The sequence below is a fragment of the Hordeum vulgare genome, chromosome 2H, assembly GCF_904849725.1.
Source record: "Hordeum vulgare subsp. vulgare chromosome 2H, MorexV3_pseudomolecules_assembly, whole genome shotgun sequence".
Classification (NCBI taxonomy): Eukaryota; Viridiplantae; Streptophyta; class Magnoliopsida; order Poales; family Poaceae; genus Hordeum; species Hordeum vulgare.
In genome coordinates, this window is record NC_058519.1 from 253,048,955 (window position 1) to 253,076,897 (window position 27,943).

Below are 27,943 nucleotides of genomic sequence, written 5' to 3' on the forward strand. Positions count from 1 at the left end.
CAAGTGGTGCATTAGTGGGGATTAATTTCATTGATTCTTAATGAAAAAGCCATTTCTGCCCATTTATCGGATCTTTCAAGTCTACAATATTATTTTCACCAATTGTGTGATCATGTTATATTTCATAGCGATTGGAATCCATTTGCTAGCCCTAACACACATCAAACACCTTCGGCTCACTTGCCAAATTTCTTGGTTTGGCCCCTTCTACTATTCTCTTTGAGCTCAAATTTTACCACAACTTCTTCTAGCCCTATACCACCTCGAGCAACTTTGCCATGGCACCTGGTCAATGATTGGATGGTGACTCCCTCTCTTTACCTCTCCTTTTTACCATGGCAACACCTATTTTACACTCTCCCAATAGTTTTGTTCAAGCCAATGCCCCCACATCCTACCACAACACCTATAGTATGGTAGTGCACCATTTTAAGTAAAGATAAGGCATGCTCATGTGCAATATATGAGCAGCCCATCTGAAACTTGATTTTGGCAGAAATGTAGCCTTCAACTGCAAGTGCCAGCTATTCTCATCTCCCCGATCTCAAACTTGGTAGTCTTGTAGTCCTTCCATTCCTAAGACTATTAGACAAGGTTTGATTTCAAACTCCTCATAGTAAAAAACACTTTATTCTAGCCCAATGTTTGTTGTTGCAAACAGAAAAAGAGAGGAAGCCCCATCCGCACTACCCCATATAAGACCAAACTCTTCAATCACCCTCCCGCACACATGCCTTGCATGACACACAACTTTGACTAACTAGAAGGGCACTATGGACTGGTGTAGGCATGGTGACCACTTCCTAGCATGCAGAAACGATGCTTTTCACCTTATCCTTGTCCTGCAGCTCGTGTCTGGCAGTGGAAGTGTGTCCCATCGTGCTAGGGAATCTCTCCTAGCCTCCCATGCCGCTCCCTGTCACCCGGTTGCCTCCAAATCCTCTCTGGCACTTGTGCTTCTTCGTTCTAGAGCGCATCCAAGGCCACCGAGCTCCTCGGTCCCCCCTTCATTTGACCATGCCCTCAACCCCTGCTGTACCCAGTCCATCGCCCTCCCTCATAGCAACCTTATGGATCCACCCACTAGCTCTCCCTTATACTAAATCTCCATCCATGGACGCAGCCCTGCCAGCGGCCTCTGCTCGAATTTGAGCATGGTGGTCCTCCCCTTTACCATCTGAGCCTCGCATGAGCATGAGGGCCATCGCCTAGCTGCAGTGTGCTCCGTTCCCCCCTTGTGGTGTACTCCGTGCCGCGCCCGGCTTCCATCGTCGATGTCCTCCGCCTTGGCCAGCGCCACGGTGGACCATGGCGTCTCCACCGGTAAAAAGCCACTCCGGAGAGTTCGGCAGGCCTCCCCTAGCCTGCTGGTGGCCGGAGCACCACCAGAAGAGGCTGGAGCCACCGGGGCAGACTCCGGTGTGTGCGCAACCTAGCTCCCCTGCCTCTCCCTACTTCGGTGGGAGGTGGGAGAAGGACCTGAGAGCTGGGCCCCTCGGTGAGCGGCTAAGATCTGTCCCCCACCGGTTTAGTTGGACACACGCATGGCCGGAGGCCTCCTTCCCCCAGGGAAGGCGTATTTACCCAAGGTGCGCCTTCGAGGCCGCCTCTGCCTTACCCGCCTAAGCTGCTGGGCCTGCCCGCGGCCTATCTAGCGCGCAGGGCGTAATTTGGCCCTTTTGGTATTCCCATTTTCTTTTTTATAGGGAGCTTCTAAAATCCATAATAAATTCATGGTAGCTCCTAAAATGTTGATTCAAAATCCTAGATACTTCAAAAATCTTTTCCTATCTAGATATGTGCTTTGCACATTTTTCCAAAAGAGGTTTTTCCGTAGTTCAAATTAAAATTTCAACTTTGAATATTTCAAACCCACCTTGCAAAGATCCTAGAGAGCTCAAATCACCTCCAAATGGAGAGATTCCAGTTTCGAGAGACTTATAAAATCCTGGTATAATTTTCTCGCAGTAGTCAACATTTTTGTCATGCACCATTTTTCTAGGACAAACAAATGACTTCCTTTTTCATTATTTCCATATTAGAAAAAACCTAGGGAAATCATACCAAGTCCAAATCCAGTGAAACCACTTTCTAAATATTTCTAAAATCATGCCCTATTAAATGAGTGACTCCACTCAATTTTATGTAGAATATTTTCTGTAGACTTCTTGTGGGGCCAAAGTTGCATCCATTTCCAGCATTCAAAAATATGTGGTGATTCAAATCCCTTAGAACAACTTTAGGAATTTTTCTTATGACCAGAGATGTCCAAGAGTAGTAAAACTCCTATTTATAGAGCACTTTGCGTTTCTGCTTGTTGTGTGGATTATCGTTGTTGTTTCCAACGATAGTTGACGAAATAAATGGAGTATTCGGAGTTGGATCGGAAGACCTGAAAGACCCCGAAGATTTATTTGAGCAAGCGAAGCAGCCCTTTGACCATGCCTAAGAAACTTTTATTTGCTTGCCTGATAGCACCTTAATTATGCATATATTCATGTTGGATCGGAGACCCCCTTGTTGGGTTGTCCCTAATGAACACCTCGTTGAAACCTGCATTTGGGCATGAACCTACCACCTATGAGAGTTGTGCATTTGGCATGTAGATAGGTGCTAGTAGTTGCTACAGAAGAAGGGATGGGAATTTGCATGGTGATGATGAAGGGAATGTTTACAAATGCTTTTCAAAAACTTCGTCAGGTGCCACTAATGCTTGAGTGTGATGGTGTTGAGACGGATGACCACTTGAGAAAGGATTGGTGTACCGAGGAATGTTTTATGTGTGTGGTTTCATAAATGGGATTAGATTTAAGATTTGTTGACCGTCCAAACCTAACATGTGCCACCACGATACCCGTTATGGGATGGGGCTTTGTTTATTATTTGGTCGGTACTAGTAGAGAGATCGCATTACTAGTGGCGGAGTAACGTGGTCACTCTCGTGACGGGGTAGTGCCAGGTATGGATACCATGCTATTCTTATAGGTTCCAGGCACACCATTGCGTGCCCTCATGGTTGGAATGATCTAGAATGACGCTCGTATGATGGCTATTATGAGGGATGGCACCAAAGAGTGGACTCTTGTGTTTAGTATCGCCATGGGAAAGGTATTGTTCGGGTGCTTACCTCGGGTATGTTATATACCTCGAGTCTTGGATGAAATGGAAGTTCCCCGAGACTCGTGGGTATAGTGCGCAACCTGTGCAGAGTGTAAAAATATTCTAATAGCCTTGTCCATGGTCAAGGAGAGTTGGGTGGTGCTGCTTAAACTACATATAGTGCTTCCTGCATAAACCAAGTGTGTGTGTGGGGAGTATGAGTAAAAGATGGTGACAAGGGGAAACATGATGCTCGAGCTAAGTCAGGTGACTTGGCATGATAGTTGGACATGGGATGTTTGAGCCACAGTTGATATTTTTATATGTAACATGTTCATTGGGTTACCGCTATGCCTTGTGATGCATGTCCCCCAAGAATTTGATCATGTTTTTGCACTAGGTAAAACCTGCTTTCCACAAAAATAGCAAACCGGTGTTATATCATGTTTCATTATTGTCTTGTTCCACAACATGGGTTGCTTGCGAGTACATTCAAAGTACTCATTGGCTTGCCAGTGGTTATTCCATTGACCAAGTAAGAGAGAACAGGACATGGTTGAGAATACCTTAGTGACGTTCCTATGAGCTAGGATGCTTCCCAGTCAGAATGCGTGTAGGTTAAGCCTGATGGCATGGGTTCACGCTTTCAACCAAGATTTCCGCTATTAGCTAAGTTTGGTGTCATGGCCTTCAAGGACGTACCTAACTTAGACTTGACCTCAATGGTCCCTATTTTTATCAGACAATATGTATGGATGCAAGAGTCAATACTGAAATTCATAAATTTGTCGTCTTCCATGGCAGACAGCAAAGGGGGGAACCACTGACGGCAAAGGCTTTGCCGTCGGTCAGCAGAATGCAAAAATAATCCGGTGAAGAGGTCATTTGCCGTTTGTTTTTTTAAAGCGGACGACAAAGAATCATTGCCATGAGGGGGCAGACGACAAATTAAATGGGACGACACATACACCAACGGCCCCCGTTGCCATGTGGGGGCAGACGGGAAAGGGGGGAACTTGCCCCCTCTCTCTCCCCTCTTTGCCGTCTGCCATCCCTCCTTTGCCATGTGGGGGCAGACGGCAAAGAGGGGACAGAGAGGGGGCTGGTTCCCCCCTTTGCCATGTGGGGGCAGACGGCAAAGGGGGGAAACATCCCCCTCTCTCTCCCCTCTTTGCCGTGTGCTATCCCACCTTTGCCATGTGGGGGTAGATGGCAAAGGGGGGAACCAGCCCTCCCTCTCTTCCCCTTTGCCGTCTGCCATCATCCCTTTGCCATGTGGGGGCAGACGGCAAAGGGGGGAACCAACCCCTTTTTTATTTATTTCTTATTATATCCAGCATTTTTTCACAATAATCAGGATATATATATATTTGACATAAATAAATTTCTTTCCGTACTCATAACCATATTAAAATAACTTTCATCCATAGTACATACATATTATGCAAGTTGCATCCGTACCAAACCATATATTACACCTGTTTCATCCACATGCATACAAAGTTTCATATATATCCATATACTATAATAGTTTCAATACGAGCTTCCGTGAAGCCATGGTACAAGAAATCATCTTCAAGCATTCCATCAATATAATCCAAGCTTCCTGTGAAGTGAATGTAATATGCAAAATGACAAATAAGAAAGTTAGAAGAATAATACTAGATGAAGAAGTATATATAGGTCCTTTCGGAGAGAAATTAGCTAAGTATAGGCCATTTAATAGCTAAATTAGGTGGAATAGGTCATCTTGGAGCTACATAGCCTTATTATGTCATTTAGGAGAGAACTTAGCTAAGTATAGGTCATTCTAGAGCTAACTTGGATAAAAATATGTCATATTGTAGCCAGCTATGATTATTAATCCATTTTGACATTATTATGTCATTTTGGAGCTAAATTGGTCATTTTAATGAGCTAACCAAGGTTCTTATGATGTTTTTACCTCACTATGCTAATTATGTCATTTTGAAGGATAATTAGCTAAGTATGTCTTTGTTGGGGAAAATAACCTACGTAAAATAAGAAAGAGAAGAAGCAAGAAGAGAAGAAGAAGGAGAAGCAAAAGAACACGAAGAAGAAGGAGGAGGAGAAGGAGGAGGAGAAGGAGAAGAAGAAGAAAAGAAGAAGGACAAGAAGAAGGAGAAGAAGAAGAAAAGAAGAAGGACAAGAAGAAGGAGAAGAAGGAGGAGAAGAAGGAGAAGGAGCTTCTCTCCTTCTCCTTCTCCTTCTTCTTCCTCCTTCTCCTTCTTCTTCTTCTCTTCTTCTTCTTCTTCCTTCCTTTCATTTTTCCTATTTCTTGTCCTCTTGTCCCCTTCTTCGGGCAAAATTAGCTAAGAATGCCTTTTCGGACCTAATTATGTCATTTCGAGGATAATTAGCTAAGTATAGGTCATGTTTTATTAAATAGACCATTTTGGAGCTAACTAAGCTAATTATGTCATTTAGGTGGAAGCCTAGCTAACTATAGGTCATTTCAGAGCTAACTTGGGTAAAATAAGTCAGTCCGGAGCTAAGCTAATTATGTCATTTTGTAGGATAATTAGCCAATTTAGTCTTTATTGGATGAGTCTAGCTACGTAGAATAAGAGAAAGAGATGAAGGAGGAGGAGGAGGAGGAGGAGGAGAAGGAAAAGGAGAAGAAGAAGAAAACAAGAAGGAGAAGGAGAAGGAGGAAGAAGGAGGAATAAGAATGAGAAGGAGGAGCTCCTTCTCCTTCTTCTTCCTCCTTCTTCTCCTTCTTCTTATCCTCCTCCTTCTCTTCTTCTTCTTCTCTTTTTCTTCTTCTTCCTTCCTTTCATTTTTCCTCTTTCATCTCATCTTGTCCCCTTCTTCGGGCTAAATTAGCTAAGAAGGCCTTTTTGGAGCTAATTATATCATTTAGAGGATAATTAGCTAAGTATAGGTCATGTTTTATTAAATAGACCATTTTGGAGCTAACTGAGATAATTATGTCATTTAGATGGAAGACTAGCTAACTATAGGTCATTTCGGAGCTAACTTCGGTAAAATAGGTCATTCCGGAGCCAACTATGCTTACTAGCTAGGCTAATTATAGGCCATTTAATACCTAAGTTAGGGGGAATAGGTCATCTTGCAGCTACGTAAGCCTTATTATGTCATTTAGGAGAGAACTTAGCTAACTATAGGTCATTTTTTATTAAATAGGTCATTTTGGAGCTAACTAAGCTAATTATGTCATTTTGTGGGATAATTAGCCAATTTAGACTTTCTTGGATAAGTCTAAGCTACGTAGGAGAAGAGAAGGAGAAGAAGAAGTAAAAGAAGAAGGAGGAGGAGGAGGAGGAGGAGAAGGAGAAGGAGAAGGAAGAGGAGAAGAAGAAGAAAACAAGAAGGAGAAGGAGAAGGAGGAAGAAGGAGGAAGAAGAAGGAGAAGGAGGAGCTCCTTCTCCGTCTTCTTCCTCCTTCTTCTCCTTCTCCTTATCCTCCTCCTTCTCTTCTTCTTCTTCTCTTCTTCTTCTTCTTCCTTCCTTTCATTTTTCCTCTTTCTTCTCATCTTATCCCCTTCTTCGGGCTAAATTAGCTAAGAATGCCTTTTTGGAGATAATTATATCATTTCGAGGATAATTAGCTAAGTATAGGTCATGTTTTATTAAATAGACCATTTTGGAGCTAACTAAGATAATTATGTCATTTAGGTGGAAGCCTAGCTAACTATAGGTTGTTTTGGAGCTAACTTGGGTAAAATAGGTCATTCCGGAGCAAACTATGCTTATTAAGCCATTTTGGCTCTAGCTAGGCTAATTATAGATCATTTAATACCTAAGTTAGGGGGAATAGGTCATCTTGCAGCTACGTAAGCCTTATTATGTCATTTAGGAGAGAACTTAGCTAACTATAGGTCATTTTTTATTAAATAGGTCATTTTGGAGCTAACTAAGCTAATTATGTCATTTTGTAGGTGTCACATCCCTAACCCTTAAGCAAGTTAGTCTTGTGCTCATGTCTTCTTTGCATTTGCATCTAAGATTTTCCAACAAGAACAAAGAAAGAGGTGAGGGAAAAACTCAAACCATAGCCACTTCTTTAAACAAAGGAAATCTCAAACTAGTTAAAATCAATGAACCCAAAATGGCCTCAAGAAAAGTTCAAACTTTCTGATAAATCATGAAAGTAAATGAGCATTGGAGAAAACTATTTTCTTGACACTTTAAGCATTTTAAATAAACGCAAAAGCTACTGGTTTCAAGTTTTAAATTTGAAAACAGAAACTTTAAAGTTTCAAAAATGTTGAAAACTTTGGAAATGGTTGGGAATATTATAACAAATATTCAGGTGTGTTTAAAATAGTTTTTACAACCATTTTGGAGCTGAAATAAATAGCAAAACAATAGTTAGCAAAACAGAAACAAAAATAGAAAAGAAAGAAGAGAAAGAAAACCTTACGTGTCGCCTGAGGAGGCCCAGCCCACCAGGGGCAGGGTCGTCTTCTTCCTCTGCCTTCTGGTAGAGGGGAGATCGACCACGGCGGCCCACTCCACCTCCTGCTTCGCCGTGGCGAGCTCCAGAGCCCCCGGGACAGCGCGACAACGGGGTTATCCTCCCCGAGGCCGACTCTATCCATTCCTAGCGTTAGCTCTCTCCCTCCTCCCGGATCTCTCCTTCCCCGTCTGCCGCCATTGGAGCTGAGCAAAGCTCGAGCTGCCCGTGCCCCTAGCCTTAGCATCCTCTTGCTGAGCACGCCGTTAGCTCCGCCTCGTCGGTCTGGTCATCCCTGCAGAAGCCGAAATCTCCCCGAGCTCTGCATTGCCCCAACGCCATCGTCTTCCACCTCCGGCCACCGGACCTCTCCCGTCGATTCGCTCCCTCCGGCGCACCCCGAGCCCTACAACAACACCATCGGAACCGCCATGAGATCGTCTTCGTTTCCCCTCTCACCCCACGCTCTTCCGTGCACCGTAGCCCCGTTCCCCACGAAGGCCGAGAGCTCCTCACCGCCGGTCATGTCGTCGCCGTCGCTGTGGTGTCTGTTCCACGCGCTCGAGCTAGGGATCGAGCTCCTGGAGCCTCCAGGAGTGTGATGAGCCCATCAGCTGTCCTCCCCGTGCCCTAAAGCCATCAACCGCGGGAGGCCGAGCTTCGGCCGCCGCTTCGGCTCGTCGCCGGCGCCTCTCCCGGCGACCCTAGCCTCCACTGATGCCCCCGCTAGATGCGGCGTTGCACCAGCTACCCGTAGCTCCTTTCTGTGCCCAAAACCGACGGCTGATGCGCTATCTAGCTCTCTCCGGCGAGCCCTCCGCCGCGCCCGTGGTCGCCGCCAGCCATACTCCGGTGGGGGCCGACGTGGCCAAGTTAACCCAGCAGCTTAGGGGCTTAATCACTTGCTGATAGTGGGCCCAAGGCCAAGTCAACGTAGTTAAGGGACTGGTCAGCGCGGGATTAGTCCCAGAGAGGCTGACCAGTGGGTCCCCGTGTCAAGTTTGACCTGAACAGGTCGGCTGACCTGCTGACGTCAGGCTGATGCAATAAAGAGAATTTCCAGTATAGAAATAATTCCAGGAAATTGCTAAAACTTGTAAAAGTCATAGAAATTAATCTGTAACTCCAATGAAAATAATTTATATATGAAAAAGTATCATAAAAATTCAAGGATTCTGAATATGCTATTTTCAACCATGTTTGAAAAAGTTACAGGACCCTAACATGTAGAATAAGGAATAATTCAATTCTTATAATTACTTTTTAAATGGAATTTGGAAAATATTCAAATGTCATTATGAATGCCATGATCACACACTGTCCTAATTACAAATCAGTACCTTAACATGACATCTCATGCATGCTAACATCAAGTTGATCTGAGCATCAGGTCGAATCAATTAAACCGGTATCCGAGACTACCTCGTTTGAATTGATATTCGAATGTGATTCAAATCAACTCTAGACCTAATACATATTGATTATAATAACTTATCACCTTGCATTCTCATGCCATGCTCATGCATCATTTTGATTGCATATGATTGTTATTGAATGTTGCCATTCATTTCGGTAGGCTCCGCACCCCTGGATTCCACCGAATATCCGTCTGACGGATATCGTCCCTCCTCTGGGCAACAAGGAAAGAAACCCTTTTGATCATCCCGATAATTCCCATGTTCTTGCTCATGCACTTATTTATTGCATTAGGATCAAATTCTACAACTGCTTTTGCCACGTTAGTTGAACCCACTTCCTTTGCATGACCTAACCTTGTCATAGTAAATAACCGAACCTTGCAACCTAGCATACCTGGTAGTTGCCTGAGCTATGATGTGCCTTATCCTCTTATGCATGCTATGCTTAGAGTTGTGTATGGTCTGTCATCTGGGAGATGAACAGAATTGTGAGAATGTGTTCGGTAAGTAGAGGTTGTGTGTTGAACCTGATTTGGTAAAGGTATCGGTGAAAGGCTGTGTAGGAGTACATGGCGGGTTGTTTCATTTGAACCGTCCTTAGGAACTGAGTTCCATGTATGAAATCCAAGACTAGATACTACCACATGCTGGGCCCTGAAATATGACCCCGCTCGGCCTATTAACCGCGTAGTACTCGGTCCAGGAGTTGCAAGTAGTTTCTGGTGTTTATAGTAATGCTGGAGGCCGTGCATGGTGCTGACCTGAGAGGTGGGCTGTGATGCGGTAGGCAGTGGCACGGTGTACCAAGTGGCACCCGGATGGTGGGCTTGGGAACCCTGCGCACATCGTTTGAGGCCGTGGCGGAAACCCCGGCCGGACTTCCGTATGGGTTACTCTCAGATAGGCGATAAACCTGGACTAGGTACTAGTGTGGTTAACGGTCGTGGCAGACTCCATCGCTGGGCTTCCGCTTGAAGGTTGCCGAGGTGCATGACGTGCACATGGCGATAAGTGGCGAGAGCGTGTGTGACGAAGTACACCCCTGCAGGGTTATGATCTATTCGAATAGCCGCGTCTGCGGATATGGACTACTTGGAGACATATGTTGTTCATAGATAACTTAAATGGCTACTCATAAAATTGCCAAGATAAGTGTGAGTGTCGTGGATGGCATTTCCGTACGGAGACGGAATAATTCCACGATAGTGTATTGTTGTGGTGTTAGTGGACTCGTGTGCGAGAAATCAAGTTGTCAAAATTATTTAAAAATGCAAGTTGTCTAGCCACGAGTCAAATCCTGGCTTTCCGCATGAAACCCCACAATACCTTTTGATACCTTGCATGAGTAGTTAGTTATCCTAAAGTCTTGCTGAGTACCTTCGTACTCATGTTTGCTTAATACCTGTTGCAGAGGTTGCTAATGACCCTAATGGAGGGTTCTTCGTAGACATCAACGACGACGAGTAGCTGGTGTCCCAGCTACGATCTGGCCCTACGTTGGTCTGTAGTATAGTCAGGCCATGTGCCTTCTAGTTGTCCTGTCTGTACTCAGACAGTTTATAACTCTTCCGCTGGCTTGTAACTGAATGACTGCTATTATGGGTCGTGAGACCCTTAATGTGTAATATTATGTGTGTGGCTCTTCTGAGCCTCTTAAATAAAGCTTGTATGTTTATGGTTATGTTGTGATGCCATCCATGTATCTATACATATCGGTATGCCATGCGTACGTGTGTCGTACTTGATATGTATGGGGTTCGATTACCTAGTCGTGAACTTTAGTAGCACTCCTTACGAGGAAATGCACCTTTGTGATCCAATGAGCCTTGGTAGTTCGCTACTGCTCCGGACACATTGGTTGACCGGCATGTGTCCTTCTTAGTTGATGTGTCTGTCCCCTTTGGGGAAATGTCACGCGATGTAATGGAGTCCTTGTAGCTTGCTACGACTCGTCTACATTCGCTGATGACAGACACCTGCTTTGTTGGGTCATGTATGCATGTCCTTATGCGGTACTGCCACTTTGGTTTATGACTAGACATGTCGATCCGGGTTCTTTGACATTGGATTGCAAGCGACACTATCGCATACGTGAGTCAAAATACGCAAACGGTCCCGGCTAAGGTAAGGCTGCAGCCGTGGAGTTAACCGTGCGTGAGACCACAATGGGATGCGATGTGTTACAGGCTGGATTCCTATGGCTTAGGATCGGGGTCCCGACAGCGTTGGTATCAGAGCCTGACTGACTGTAGGATTACTAAGCCAAACTGGTCGAAGTTGAGTCTAGAATTGCTTTAGCTATATATAAGGGAATTGTTTGTGGAAGGGAACGTAAGAGTCTTGTTCTCTTCTCAAGTTATTCTATTCTGGTCATCCTCGTCTTTTCTGTGGGAATTAAGGACTAGGTTACTCATCTTCTCCTAGGCTCGTGTTTCTGATCGGTAGCTTATAGGACTACGGGTCAAGAGATATTGGGTTTCTTTTATTCCTAGGAAGCAGGAAGTAAGTTTGATGATCAGAGAGTTGATTTTGATAGTTGAGTGGTTACGCTATTCCATTTTGGGTTGTCTCAAAATTTGTTTTAGAGCATTTACAGCCGTTATAAAGCCTATTTTTCATTCAGAGCTCTAATGCTTTTGCATTACTCTCTAATTACAAATGCCTGGCCGTCCTTCTTGTCAGGTGGTACGTCTGACCAGGTGCATTGATGTGCCGGGTCATACGGCCATGCTGGTCAGGGTGATGTCGGTGTGCGGTTACCGCTGGTACCCCGAGTACACAGTGGAGGAACAGTACCGAGACTTCAACCAGAGCCAGTACATCTGCACTGTTAGGGTATTTCCAGACTACCCTGGAGCTGAGGAGCCAATCCATTGGTCCTATGGGTTGGGAGTCACTGTTTACATGGCAGTAGAAGATGCTGCCTATTCAATGCTGACCATTATGAGAGCGAAACATGCACTGCTGCAGAATTCAGAGTTCTGCTATGTTCCGACCTCTCAGCCTGGTGAAGAGGGATACCTTAGTGGAGTCTATTTTGATTCTTCTATGGAGGATCCACTACTGCAGTCCACTGTTGAGATGCTAGAGAACAGAGACAGGGATGCTCGTGCTCTCCGTATGGAGCTTTATGCTACCCGTGCCCGTTTGTGGACGGCTTTGACGCAGCTGGCACCGGTAGTCCAGACAGGGTATGGAGAGATGGAGATGTTGAACCCTGTTAGGACCCATCTTCCGGCTCACGTTGACTAGCCAGCTATAGGAGGAGTCACACCTCTTCGGGGACCCCTCTTACCACCAGTCAGGGGACCAAGGCCACATCCGTGTCCTTATGGATCCCAGGGATCTCAGGCTAGAGTGTTTCCTGATCTGCAAGTTGAGCTACCAGGTCATGGAGGTAATCTCTATGAGATGTTCTATGCGGATGCCTGAGCTGTGAGCGGAAGGATAGGATGGTAGTAGCCGTACGTTCACAGTCTTGCGTGACTAGTGAAGTATGCGGGTGATGTGAAATGAATTCCAGAGGCCTAGATAAATAATGTATAGGAAGCTTATAAGCCTCTGATGAGTAGTTTCATAATTTCAGTAGTTTGCTCTTCGGTTAAGGTTGTACTGAACTATGTAAGGGTGTGTATGAACCATGGTGTATATATAGCAGTTGCTTGTTACCATGTTGTTCAGATATTCATTTCCGCATTCCGTGTGTTCAGTACATTCTTAATCCATAGCTAGTATTGATATGATGTTGGTCTAAGCTATGAGTTTGTTTGTCAGGATGGTGTTCACCAGGTTGAACCGTGCCCCTGTTCATGAGCAAGGCGAGGGTAGTCAAGCGTCGCAGGAAGACCTGCCTCACCCGCCTTCTCTGGTGGAAGTGATGCTTGAGACAGAGAGAAATAAAAGAGAGACGAACCGACTGTTAGAGCGTATTGAGCAAAATACGGCTCGACGGCCTAGGAATGCCGCAGTGTCCCTCAATGACTTTGTGAAGCTAAATCCTCCAAAGTTTCATCATTCCGTCGATCCCCTCAACGCTGATGACTGGCTGTGCAGCGTCCCACGCAAGATTCGCTCTGCGAATGTGTCTGAGGCTGACAAGGTGACCTTTGCGGCGTATTTCCTGGAAGGACTCGCCAATCTGTGGTGGGAGAAATTTGAAGCTATGCGTCCCGCTGAACCAGTGGCCACATGGGCAGACTTCAGTGCAGCTTTTCGTCTGCACCATATTCCACAGGGCCTGATGGACAGAAAGAGAGAGGAGTTCTATGCCTTCACTCAGAGCAAGTTGTCTGTGGATGCCTATAGCCGCGAGTTCGGTAACCTCGCCCTCTATGCAACTGACGCCAAGAAGCAAGCAAGATTCCGTAAGAGTCTGAGCCCTGAGTGCGTCGTGATCTGCGCCTCCATGAGTGTGCAAGCTTTCAAGCCCTAGTCAACAAATCGATCAGTGCCGAGACTGGTCATACTGACTTCGAAGCCACAAGGAAGCACTCCCGTCACTTTGGCTCGTCTTCTGGTTCCGCGTTTCCAAAACACAGGCTGTGGGTTCCAAACAGTTCTCTGCCGCCAAGGTACACTCCGAGGCCACCCTACGTGGCGCCTCAGACGAATCAGGCCAACCCTCCAGCAAAAGCTTATGGTGGCCCAGCTAGCAATGCTGCACCACGTGCCAACCAAGTGATATGCTACAAGTGTGGAGAACCAGGGCACTATTTCCATGAGTGTCCTCAGAATGTGGGTGCCAAGCAACCCGGAAAGTTCGTCGGGCAGGCCAAGTCGGGCAAAGCGTACTATGTGAAGCCAACTCCTGCACGTGGCCGTGTGAACTATGTGTCAGCAGAAGCAGCTGCAGAGGATCCCGACGTCATGCTGGGTACGCTTCTTGTTAATCATCACCCAGCGTCTGTTCTCTTTGACACTGGGTCTTCTCATTCCTTCGTTTCAGAAAGTTATGCACAGTTGCATAACATGTCTTTTTGTGATATGCCAATCCCATTGGTTGTCCAAACCCCTGGTAGTAAATGGCAAACTTCTAGGATAACCTATGACAATGAAATTCCAGGAGATAGGCTAGTTTTCCTAGCCTCATTGATAGCATTGAAATCTTCGGATATTAATATCATCTTGGGCATGGACTGGATGTCAGCTCACTATGCCAAGATTGATACTCATTCTAGAAATGTCCAACATACCCATCCCTCGGGTGAGATAGTAAATGTCTCCACTCGAGTTGCCAAATGCCAACTTTATTCCCTAAATGCCAACCCTCTTCCGGAACTTGAAGACATTCCGGTAGTCCGTGACTTCCCGGATGTTTTTCCAGAGGAACTGCCAGGAATTCCACCTGACAGAGATGTAGACTTTGTAATAGATCTTGTTCCAGGAACTGTCCCAATAGCGAGAAGACCATATAAGATGGCACCCCTGGAGCTAGCCGAACTTAAAAAGCAATTAGATGAGGCCTTGAACAAGGGTTTCATTCGTCCTAGCTCTTCTCCTTGGGCTTGTCCCATCCTCTTCGTCAATAAGAAAGACGGAACGGATCGGATGGTTGTAGATTACCGACCAGTTAATCTGGTCACCATAAAGAACAAGTATCCGCTCCCCAGGATCAACGATCTGTACGATCAGCTCGCTGGATCCTCAGTCTTCTCCAAAATGGATTTGAGGTTGGGATGCCATCAAATCAAGATTAAGAACGGGGACATTCCAAAAACGGCTTTTGTTACTCGTTATGGCCAATATGAGTACACCGTTATGTCCTTCGGTTTAACCAATGCCCCAGCCACCTTCTCTCGACTGATGAACTCAATCTTCATGGAGTATTTGGATAAATTCGTCGTGGTATACCTCGATGATATCCTCATCTACTCGAAGAATGAACAAGAACATGCCGAGCATCTAAGGCTGGTATTGATGAAACTTCGAGAGCATCGCCTTTATGCGAAGTTTTCAAAATGTGAATTCTGGTTACCAGAAGTGACCTATCTAGGACACGTAATCTCTGGTAAGGGTATTGCTGTCAATCCCGAGAGAGTTCAAGCTGTCCTTGATTGGACTCAACCTGAATCGGTTAAGCAAGTTAGGTGTTTTCTTGGTCTAGCGAGCTATTGTCGCCGCTTCGTCGAGAATTTCTCCAAGGTTGCAAAGCCTCTAACTGAACTCCTCAAGAAAGATAAAAAGTTCGAGTGGACACCACAGTGTGAGCATAGTTTTCAGGAACTGAAAAGACGTCTGACTTCCGCACGTGTGTTGCTACCACCAGATTTTTCTAAGGACTTTGTTATCTATTGCGACGCCTCGCGACAAGGATTAGGTTGCATTCTCATGCAAGACCGTCATGTGATCGCATACGCATCTCGACAGTTGCGTCCACATGAGGATAATTATACCACACATGACCTTGAGCTTGCAGCTGTGGTCCATGCACTAAAAACCTGGCGACATTACCTTCTGGGTAATCGTTGCCAAATATTCACTGATCACCAAAGTCTGAAATATATTTTCACCCAGCCGGATTTGAATCTGAGGAAAAGACGGTGGGTTGAGTTGATCTCGGATTACGACCTAGGGATAACTTACACCCCGGGGAAGGCCAATGTTATGGCCGGTGCGCTATGTCGTAAATCTTATTGTAACAATTTGATGCTACAACAAGGTCAACCACATCTCTATGAGGACTTTCGGAAGTTGAATCTTCATATTGTTCCTCAAGGATTCCTTTCTACCCTGGTGGCGAAGCCTACTCTTCGGGATCAAATCATAGCTGGCCAAAAGCGTGACAAGGGTATATCACGGATCAAGGAGAATATTTTTAGCGGAAATGCTAAAGAATTTTCCATGAACGATCAAGGTCTTGTGTTCTTCCAGAATCATTTAGTGGTTCCTAAGAACCCACATCTAAGGCAGTTAATCCTTAAGGAGGCTCATGATTCTCCTCTCACCATTCATCCCGGTAGTAGTAAGATGTATCACGACCTACGCCAGAGGTTCTGGTGGACTAGGATGAAGAGAGAAATTGCTGAGTTCGTTGCTAACTGCGACGTTTGTCGTCGAGTTAAGGCAGAACATCAAAGGCCTGCTGGCACCCTTCAGCCTCTAGCTATTCCTGAATGGAAATGGGATAAAGTTAGCATGGATTTCATTACCAGATTTCCCAAGACCAGGAAAGGGAATAATACTATCTTTGTGGTCATTGACCATCTTTCCAAAGTGGCTCATTTTCTTCCCGTTCGTGAGAGTATTACAGCTAGCCAGCTAGCAGAGTTATATATTTCCCGAATAGTGTCTCTTCATGGTGTTCCCCTGGAGATTAACTCGGACCGTGGAAGTATCTTTACTTCTCGCTTCTGGGAAAGCTTTCAAAATGCCATGGGGACTCACTTATCTTTTAGCACTGCTTTCCATCCCCAATCAAGTGGTCAAGTAGAAAGAGTGAATCAAATCCTAGAAGATATGCTCCGAGCTTGTGTTATATCGTTCGGTATGAATTGGGAAAAGTGCCTTCCATTCGCCGAATTCGCTTATAACAATAGTTACCAATCAAGCTTGGGCAAAGCCCCTTTTGAAGTTCTCTATGGACGAAGATGTCGAACACCTCTAAATTGGTCAGAAACTAGAGAGAGGCAACTCTGTGGCCCGGATATGATCCAGGATGCAGAAGAGTAGGTTCGCATTATTCGTGATAAGTTGAAAACAGCCAAGTCTCGTCAAAAGAGCCAATATGATCGTCGTCATAAGGCTGTGACCTTTGAAGTTGACGAGAAGGCTTACCTTCGGGTTACACCTTTGAAGGGTACCCATCGATTCGGTATCACGGGCAAATTGGCTCCTCGTTACATTGGTCCTTTTCGCATTCTTGCCAAACGAGGAGAAGTTGCCTACCAGTTGGAACTTCCTCGGCATCTTTCCAAGGTTCATGATGTTTTCCACGTCTCGCAACTCAGGCGTTGCTTTTCGGATCCTATCCGTGAAGTGGACCACGAAACGCTTGATCTCCAAGATAACCTTTCATACCGAGAATACCCCGTGCGTATTCTTGATCAAGCTGAGCGTACAACTCGACGTCGAAACCTCAAGTTTCTTAAAGATCAATGGTCAAATCATTCTGAAAAGGAGGCAACTTGGGAAAGAGAGTATCGTCTCCGACTTGAATATCCTGCGTTATTCCCGATGACTTCTAAATCTCGGGACGAGATTCTTTTGAATGGGGGTGAGTTGTCACATCACTAACCCTTAAGCAAGTTAGTCTTGTGCTCTTGTCTTCTTTGCATTTGCATCTAAGATTTTGCAACAAGAACAAAGAAAGAGGTGAGGGAAACACTCAAACCATAGCCACTTCTTTAAACAAAGGAAGTCTCAAACTAGGTAAAATCAATGAACCCAAAATGGCCTCAAGAAAAGTTCAAACTTTCTGATAAATCATGAAAGTAAATGAGCATTGGAGAAAACTATTTTCTTGACACTTTAAGCATTTTAAATAAATGCAAAAGCTACTGGTTTCAAGTTTTAAATTTAAAAACAAAAACTTTAAATTTTCAAAAATGTTGAAAACTTTGGAAATGGTTGGGAATATTATAACAAATATTCAGGTGTGTTTAAAATAGTTTTTACAACCATTTTGGAGCTGAAATAAATAGCAAAACAATAGTTAGCAAAACAGAAACAAAAAATAGAAAAGAAAGAAAACCTTACGTGTCGCCTGAGGAGGCCCAGCCCACCAGGGGCAGGGTCGTCTTCTTCCTCTGCCTTCTGGCAGAGGGGAGATCGACCACGGCGGCCCCCTCCACCTCCTGCTTCGCCGTGGCGAGCTCCAGAGCCCCCGGGACAGCGCGACAACGGGGTTATCCTCCCTGAGGCCGACTCTATCCATTCCCAGCGTTAGCTCTCTCCCTCCTCCCGGATCTCTCCTTCCCCGTCTGCGTCCATTGGAGCCGAGCAAAGCTCGGGCTGCCCGTGCCCCTAGCCTTAGCATCCTCTTGCTGAGCACGCCGTTAGCTCCGCCTCGTCGGTCTGGTCATCCCTGCAGAAGCCGAAGTCTCCCCGAGCTCTGCATCGCCCCAACGCCATCGTCTTCCACCTCCGGCCGCCGGACATCTCCCGTCGATTCGCTCCCTCCGGCGCACCCCCAAGCCCTACAACAACACCATCGGAACCGCCGTGAGCTCGTCTTCGTTTCCCCTCTCACCCCACGCTCTTCCGTGCATCGTAGCCCCGTTCCCCACCAAGGCCGAGAGCTCCTCGCCGCCGGTCATGTCGTCGCCGTCGCTGTGGTGTCTGTTCCACCCGCTCGAGCTAGGGATCGAGCTCCTGGAGCCTCCAGGAGTGTGATGAGCCCATCAGCTCTCCTCCCCGTGCCCTAGAGCCATCAACCGCGGGAGGCCGAGCTTCGACCGCCGCTTCGGCTCGTCGCCGGCGCCTCTCCTGGCTACCCTAGCCTCCCTTGATGCCCCCGCTAGAAGCGGCGTTGCACCAGCTACCCGTAGCTCCTTTCTGCGCCCAAAACCGACGGCCGGTGCGCTGTCTAGCTCTCTCCGGCGAGCCCTCCGTCGTGCCCGTGGTCGCCGCCGGCCATACTCCGGTGGGGGCCGACGTGGCCAAGTTAACCCAGCAGCTTAGGGGCTTAATCACTCGCTGATAGTGGGCCCAAGGCCAAGTCAACGTAGTTAAGGGACTGGTCAGCGCGGGATTAGTCCCAGAGAGGCTGACCAGTGGGTCCCCCCTGTCAGGTTTGACCTGAACAGGTCGGCTGACCTGCTGACGTCAGGCTGATGCAATAAAGAGAATTTCTAGCATAGAAATAATTCCAGGAAATTGCTAAAACTTGTAAAAATCATAGAAATTAATCTGTAACACCAATGAAAATTATTTATATATGAAAAAGTATCAGAAAAATTCAAGGATTCTGAATATGCTATTTTCAACCATGTTTGAAAAAGTTACAGGACCCTAACATGTAGAATAAGGAATAATTCAATTCTTATAATTACTTTTTCAATGGAATTTGGAAAATATTCAAATTTCATTACGAATGCCATGATCACACACTGTACTAATTACAAATCAGGACCTTAACATGACATCTCATGCATGCTAACATCAAGTTGATCTGAGCATCAGGTCGAATCAATTAAACCGGTATCCGAGACTACCTCGTTTGAATTGATATTTGAATGTGATTCAAATCAACTCTAAACCTAATACATATTGATTATAATAACTTATCACCTTGCATTCTCATGCCATGCTCATGCATCATTTTGATAGCATATGATTGTTATTGAATGTTGCCATTCATTTCGGTAGGCTCCGCACCCCCGGATTCCACCGAATATCCGTCTGACCGATATCGTCCCTCCTCTGGGCAACAAGGAAAGCAACCCTTTTGATCATCTCGATAATTCCCATGTTCTTGCTCCTGCACTTATTTATTGCATTAGGATCAAATGCTACATCTGATTTTGCCACGTTAGTTGAACCCACTTCCTTTGCATGACCTAACCTTGTCACCGTAAATAGCCGAACCTTGCAACCTAGCATACCTGGTAGTTGCCTGAGCTATGATGTGCCTTATCCTGCTATGCATGCTATGCTTAGAGTTGTGTATGGTCTGTCTTGTGGGAGATGAACAGAATTGTGAGAATGTGTTCGGTAAGTAGAGGTTGTGTGTTGAACCTGATTTGGTAAAGGTACCGGTGAAAGGTTGTGTAGGAGTACATGGCGGGTTGTTTCATTGGAACCGTCCTTAGGAACTGAGTTCCGTGTATGTAATCCAAGACTAGATACTACCACATGTTGGGCCCTGAAATATGACGCCGCTCGGCCTATTAACCGCGTAGTACTCGGTCCAGGAGTTGCAAGTAGTTTCTGGTCTTTATAGTAATGTTGGAGGCCGTGCATGGTGCTGACCTTAGAGGTGGGCTGTGATGCGGTAGGCAGTGGCACGGTGTACCAAGTGGCACCCGGATGGTGGGCTTGGGAACCCTGCACACATCGTTTGAGGCCGTGGCGGAAACCCCGGCCGGACTTCCGTATGGGTTACTCTCAGATAGGCGATAAACCTGGACTAGGTACTAGTGTGGTTAACGGTCGTGGCCGACTCCCTCGCTGGGCTTCCGCTTGAAGGATGCCGAGGTGCATGACGTGCACATGGCGATAAGTGGCGAGAGCGTGTGTGACGAAGTACACCCCTACAGGGTTATGATCTATTCGAATAGCCGCGTCCGCGGATATGGACTACTTGGAGACATATGTTTTTCATAGATAACTTAAATGGCTACTCATAAAATTGCCAATATAAGCGTGAGTGTCGTGGATGGCATTTCCCTACGGAGACTGAATGATTTGACGATAGTGTATTGTTGTGGTGTTAGTGGACTCGTGTGCGAGAAATCAAGTTGTCAAAATTATTTGAAAATGCAAGTTGTCTAGCCACGAGTCAAATGCTGTCTTTCCGCATGAAACCCCACAATACCTTTTGATACCTTGCATGAGTAGTTAGTTATTCTAAAGTCTTGCTGAGTACCTTCGTACTCATGTTTGCTTAATACCTGTTGCAGAGGTTGCTAATGACCCTAATGGAGGGTTCTTCGTAGACATCAACGACGACGAGTAGCTGGTGTCCCAGCTACGATCTGGCCCTACGTTGGTCTGTAGTATAGTCAGGCCATGTGCCTTCTAGTTGTCCTGTCTGTACTCAGACAGTTTATAACTCTTCCGCTGGCTTGTAACTAAATGACTGCTATTATGGGTCGTGAGACCCTTAATGTGTAATATTATGTGTGTGGCTCTTCCGAGCCTCTTAAATAAAGCTTGTATGTTTATGGTTATGTTGTCATGCCATTGATGTATCTATACATATCGGTATGCCATGCGTACGTGTGTCGTACTTGATATGTATGGGGTTCGATTACCTAGTCGTGAACTTTAGTAGCACTCCTTACGAGGAAATGCCCCTTTGTGATCCAATGAGCCTTGGGAGTTCGCTACTGCTCCGGACACATTGGTTGACCGGCATGTGTCCTTCTTAGTTGCTGTGTCTGTCCCCTTTGGGGAAATGTCACGCGATGTAATGGAGTCCTTGTAGCTTTCTACGACTCGTCTACATTCGCTGATGACCGACACCTGCTTTGTTGGATCATGTATGCCTGTCCTTGTGCGGTACTGCCACTTTGGTTTATGACTAGACATGTCGATCCGGGTTCTTTAACATTGGATTGCTAGCGACACTATCGCATATGTGAGTCAAAAGACGCAAACGGTCCCGGCTAAGGTAAGGTTGCAGCCGTGGAGTTAACCGTGCGTGAGACCACAAAGGGATGCGATGTTTTACAGGCTGGATTCCTATGGCTTAGGATCGGGGTCCCGACAGTAGAATTATTAGCCAATTTAGTGTTTCTTGGATGAGTCTAAGCTACGTAGAATCAGAGAAAGAGAAGAAGCAGGAGGAGGAGGAGGAGGAGGAGGAGAAGGTGAAGGAAGAGGAGAAGAAGAAGAAAAGAAGAAGGAGAAGGAGAAGGAGGAAGAAGGAGGAAGAAGAAGGAGAAGGAGGAGCTCCTTCTCCTTCTTCTTCCTCCTTCTTCAACTTCTTCTTATCCTCCTTCTCTTCTTCTTCTTCTTCTCTTCTTCTTCTTCCTTCCTTTCATTTTTCCTCTTTCTTCTCCTCTTGTCCCTTTCTTCGGGCTAAATTAACTAAGAATGCCTTTTCGGAGCTAATTATGTCAGTTCGAGGATAATTAGCTAAGTATAGGTCATGTTTTGTTAAATATACCATTTTGGAGCTAACTAAGCTAATTATGTCATTTAGGTGGAAGCCTAGCTAACTATAGGTTGTTTCGGAGCTAACTTGGGTAAAATAGGTCATTGCAGAGCAAACTATGCTTATTAAGCCATTTTGGATCTAGCTAGGCTATTATAGGCCATTTAATACCTAAGTTAGGGGGAATAGGTCATCTTGCAGCTACGTCAGCCTTATTATGTCATTTAGAAGAGAACTTAGCTAACTATAGGTCATTTTTTATTAAATATGTCATTTTGGAGCTAACTAAGCTAATTATGTCATCTTGTAGGATAATTAGCCAATTTAGTCTTTCTTGGATGAGTCTAAGCTACGTAGAAGAAGAGAAAGAGAAGAAGGAGGAGGAGGAGGAGGAGGAGGAGAAGGAGAAGGAAGAGGAGAAGAAGAAGAAAAGAAGAAGGAGAAGGAGAAGGAGGAAGAAGGAGGAACAAGAAGGAGAAGGAGGAGCTCCTTCTCCTTCTTCTTCCACCTTCTTCTCCTTCTTCTTATCCTCCTCATTCTCATCTTCTTGTTCTATTCTTCTTCTTCTTCCTTCCTTTCATTTTTCCTCTTTCTTCTCATCTTGCCCCCTTCTTCGGGCTAAATTAGCTAAGAATGCCTTTTTGGAGCTAATTATGTCATTTCGAGGATAATTAGCAAAGTATAGGTCATGTTTTATTAAGTAGAACTTTTTGGAGCTAACTAAGCTAATTATCCCATTTAGGTGGAATCCTAGCTAACTATAGGTCGTTTCGGAGCTAACTTGGGTAAAATAGGTCATTCCGGAGCAAACTATGCTTATTAAGCCATTTTGGATCTAGCTAGGCTAATTCTAGGACATTTAATACCTAAGTTAAGGGGAATAGGTCATCTTGCAGCTACTTAAGCCTTATTATGTCATTTAGGAGAGAACTTAGCTAACTATAGGTCATTTTTTATTAAATAGGTCATTTTGGAGCTAACTAAGCTAATTATGTCATTTTGTGGGATAATTAGCCAATTTAGACTTTCTTGGATGAGTCTAAGCTATGTAGAAGAAGAGAAAGAGAAGAAGTAAAAGAAGAAGCAGGAGGAGGAGGAGGAGGAGGATAAGGAGAAGGAAGAGGAGAAGAAGAAGAAAAGAAGAAGGAGAAGGAGAAGCAGGAAGAAGGAGGAAGAAGAAGGAGAAGGAGGAGCTCCTTCTCCTTCTTCTTCCTCCTTCTTCTCCTTCTTCTTATCCTCCTCCTTCCCTTCTTCTTCTTCTCTTCTTCTTCTTCTTCCTTCCTTTCATTTTTCCTCTTTCTACTCATCTTGTCCCCTTCTTCGGGCTAAATTAGCTAAGAATGCCTTTTTGGAGCTAATTATATCATTTCGAGGATAATTAGCTAAGAATAGGTCATGTTTTAATAAATAGACCATTTTGGAGCTAACTAAGATAATTATGTCATTTAGGTGGAAGCCTAGCTAACTATAGGTCGTTTCGGAGCTAACTTGGGTAAAATAGGTCATTCAAGAGCAAATTATGCTTATTAAGCCATTTTGGCTCTAGCTAGGCTAATTATAGGCCATTTAATACCTAAGTTAGGGGGAATAGGTCGTCTTGCTGCTACGTAATCCTTATTATGTCATTTATGAGAGAAGTTAGCTAACTATAGGTCATTTTTTTATCAAATAGGTCATTCTAGAGCTAACTAAGCTAATTATGTCATTTTGTGGGATAATTAGCCAATTTAGTCTTTCTTGGATGAGTCTAAGCTACATAGAAGAAGAGAAAGATAAGAAGGAGGAGGAGGAGGAGGAGGAGGAGAAGGAGAAGGAAGAGGAGAAGAAGAAGAAGAAAAGAAGAAGGAGAAGGAGAAGGAGGAAGAAGGAGGAAGAAGAAGGAGAAGCAGGAGCTCCTTCTCCTTCTTCTTCCTCCTACTTCTCCTTCTTCTTTTCCCCTCTTTCTCTTCTTCTTCTTCTCTTCTTCTTTTTCTTCCTTCCTTTCATTTTTCCCCTTTCTTCTCATCTTGTCCCCTTCTTCGGCTAAATTAGCTAAGAATGCCTTTTTGGAGCTAATTATGTCATTTCGAGGATAATTAGCTAAGTATAGGTCATGTTTTATTAAATAGACCATTTTGGAGCTAACTAAGCTAATTATGTCATTTAGGTGGAATCCTAGCAAACTATAGCTCGTTTTGGAGCTAATTGGGTAAAATATGTCATTCCGGAGCAAACTATGTTTATTAAGCCATTTTTGATCTAGCTAGGCTAATTATAGGAAATTTAATACCTAAGTTAGGGGGAATAGGTCATCTTGCAGCTACCTAAGCTTTATTATGTCATTTAGGAGAGAACTTAGCTAACTATAGGTCATTTTTTATTAAATAGGTCATTTTGGAGCTAACTAAGCTAATTATGTCATTTTGTAGGATAATTAGCCAATTTAGTCTTTCTTGGATGAGTCTAAGCTACGTAGAAGAAGAGAAAGAGAAGAAGGAGGAGGAGGAGGAGGAGGAGAAGGAGAAGGAAGAGGAGAAGAAGAAGAAAAGAAGAAGGAGAAGGAGAAGGAGGAAGAAGGAGGAAGAAGAAGAAGGAGAAGTAGGAGCTCCTTCTTCTTCCTCCTTCTTCTCCTTCTTCTTATCCTCCTCCTTCTCTTCTTCTTCTTCTCTTCTTCTTCTTCTTCTTCCTTCCTTTCATTTTTCCTCTTTCTTCTCATCTTGCCCCCTTCTTCGGGCTAAATTAGCTAAGAATGCCTTTTTGGAGCTAATTATGTCATTTCGAGGATAATTAGCAAAGTATAGGTCATGTTTTATTAAGTAGAACTTTTTGGAGCTAACTAAGCTAATTATGCCATTTAGGTGGAATCCTAGCTAACTATAGGTCGTTTCGGAGCTAACTTGGGTAAAATAGGTCATTCCGGAGCAAACTATGCTTATTAAGCCATTTTGGATCTAGCTAGGCTAATTCTAGGACATTTAATACCTAAGTTAAGGGGAATAGGTCATCTTGCAGCTACGTAAGCCTTATTATGTCATTTAGGAGAGAACTTAGCTAACTATAGGTCATTTTTTATTAAATAGGTCATTTTGGAGCTAACTAAGCTAATTATGTCATTTTGTGGGATAATTAGCCAATTTAGACTTTCTTGGATGAGTCTAAGCTATGTAGAAGAAGAGAAAGAGAAGAAGACGTAAAAGAAGAAGAAGGAGGAGGAGGAGGAGGAGGATAAGGAGAAGGAAGAGGAGAAGAAGAAGAAAAGAAGAAGGAGAAGGAGAAGCAGGAAGAAGGGGGAAGAAGAAGGAGAAGGAGGAGCTCCTTCTCCTTCTTCTTCCTCCTTCTTCTCCTTCTTCTTATCCTCCTCCTTCCCTTCTTCTTCTTCTCTTCTTCTTCTTCTTCCTTCCTTTCATTTTTCCTCTTTCTACTCATCTTGTCCCCTTCTTCGGGCTAAATTAGCTAAGAATGCCTTTTTGGAGCTAATTATATCATTTCGAGGATAATTAGCTAAGAATAGGTCATGTTTTATTAAATAGACCATTTTGGAGCTAACTAAGATAATTATGTCATTTAGGTGGAAGCCTAGCTAACTATAGGTCGTTTCGGAGCTAACTTGGGTAAAATAGGTCATTCAAGAGCAAATTATGCTTATTAAGCCATTTTGGCTCTAGCTAGGCTAATTATAGGCCATTTAATACCTAAGTTAGGGGGAATAGGTCGTCTTGCTGCTACGTAATCCTTATTATGTCATTTATGAGAGAAGTTAGCTAACTATAGGTCATTTTTTTATCAAATAGGTCATTCTAGAGCTAACTAAGCTAATTATGTCATTTTGTGGGATAATTAGCCAATTTAGTCTTTCTTGGATGAGTCTAAGCTACATAGAAGAAGAGAAAGATAAGAAGGAGGAGGAGGAGGAGGAGGAGGAGAAGGAGAAGGAAGAGGAGAAGAAGAAGAAGAAAAGAAGAAGGAGAAGGAGAAGGAGGAAGAAGGAGGAAGAAGAAGGAGAAGCAGGAGCTCCTTCTCCTTCTTCTTCCTCCTACTTCTCCTTCTTCTTTTCCCCTCTTTCTCTTCTTCTTCTTCTCTTCTTCTTTTTCTTCCTTCCTTTCATTTTTCCCCTTTCTTCTCATCTTGTCCCCTTCTTCGGCTAAATTAGCTAAGAATGCCTTTTTGGAGCTAATTATGTCATTTCGAGGATAATTAGCTAAGTATAGGTCATGTTTTATTAAATAGACCATTTTGGAGCTAACTAAGCTAATTATGTCATTTAGGTGGAATCCTAGCAAACTATAGCTCGTTTTGGAGCTAATTGGGTAAAATATGTCATTCCGGAGCAAACTATGTTTATTAAGCCATTTTTGATCTAGCTAGGCTAATTATAGGAAATTTAATACCTAAGTTAGGGGGAATAGGTCATCTTGCAGCTACCTAAGCTTTATTATGTCATTTAGGAGAGAACTTAGCTAACTATAGGTCATTTTTTATTAAATAGGTCATTTTGGAGCTAACTAAGCTAATTATGTCATTTTGTAGGATAATTAGCCAATTTAGTCTTTCTTGGATGAGTCTAAGCTACGTAGAAGAAGAGAAAGAGAAGAAGGAGGAGGAGGAGGAGGAGGAGAAGGAGAAGGAAGAGGAGAAGAAGAAGAAAAGAAGAAGGAGAAGGAGAAGGAGGAAGAAGGAGGAAGAAGAAGAAGGAGAAGTAGGAGCTCCTTCTTCTTCCTCCTTCTTCTCCTTCTTCTTATCCTCCTCCTTCTCTTCTTCTTCTTCTCTTCTTCTTCTTCTTCTTCCTTCCTTTCATTTTTCCTCTTTCTTCTCATCTTGCCCCCTTCTTCGGGCTAAATTAGCTAAGAATGCCTTTTTGGAGCTAATTATGTCATTTCGAGGATAATTAGCAAAGTATAGGTCATGTTTTATTAAGTAGAACTTTTTGGAGCTAACTAAGCTAATTATGCCATTTAGGTGGAATCCTAGCTAACTATAGGTCGTTTCGGAGCTAACTTGGGTAAAATAGGTCATTCCGGAGCAAACTATGCTTATTAAGCCATTTTGGATCTAGCTAGGCTAATTCTAGGACATTTAATACCTAAGTTAAGGGGAATAGGTCATCTTGCAGCTACGTAAGCCTTATTATGTCATTTAGGAGAGAACTTAGCTAACTATAGGTCATTTTTTATTAAATAGGTCATTTTGGAGCTAACTAAGCTAATTATGTCATTTTGTGGGATAATTAGCCAATTTAGACTTTCTTGGATGAGTCTAAGCTATGTAGAAGAAGAGAAAGAGAAGAAGACGTAAAAGAAGAAGAAGGAGGAGGAGGAGGAGGAGGATAAGGAGAAGGAAGAGGAGAAGAAGAAGAAAAGAAGAAGGAGAAGGAGAAGCAGGAAGAAGGGGGAAGAAGAAGGAGAAGGAGGAGCTCCTTCTCCTTCTTCTTCCTCCTTCTTCTCCTTCTTCTTATCCTCCTCCTTCCCTTCTTCTTCTTCTCTTCTTCTTCTTCTTCCTTCCTTTCATTTTTCCTCTTTCTACTCATCTTGTCCCCTTCTTCGGGCTAAATTAGCTAAGAATGCCTTTTTGGAGCTAATTATATCATTTCGAGGATAATTAGCTAAGAATAGGTCATGTTTTATTAAATAGACCATTTTGGAGCTAACTAAGATAATTATGTCATTTAGGTGGAAGCCTAGCTAACTATAGGTCGTTTCGGAGCTAACTTGGGTAAAATAGGTCATTCAAGAGCAAATTATGCTTATTAAGCCATTTTGGCTCTAGCTAGGCTAATTATAGGCCATTTAATACCTAAGTTAGGGGGAATAGGTCGTCTTGGTGCTACGTAATCCTTATTATGTCATTTATGAGACAAGTTAGCTAACTATAGGTCATTTTTTTATCAAATAGGTCATTCTGGAGCTAACTAAGCTAATTATGTCATTTTGTGGGATAATTAGCCAATTTAGTCTTTCTTGGATGAGTCTAAGCTACATAGAAGAATAGAAAGAGAAGAAGGAGGAGGAGGAGGAGGAGGAGGAGAAGGAGAAGGAAGAGGAGAAGAAGAAGAAGAAAAGAAGAAGGAAAAGGAGAAGGAGGAAGAAGGAGGAAGAAGAAGGAGAAGGAGGAGCTCCTTCTCCTTCTTCTTCCTCCTACTTCTCCTTCTTCTTTTCCCCTCTTTCTCTTCTTCTTCTTCTCTTCTTCTTTTTCTTCCTTCCTTTCATTTTTCCCCTTTCTTCTCATCTTGTCCCCTTCTTCGGCTAAATTAGCT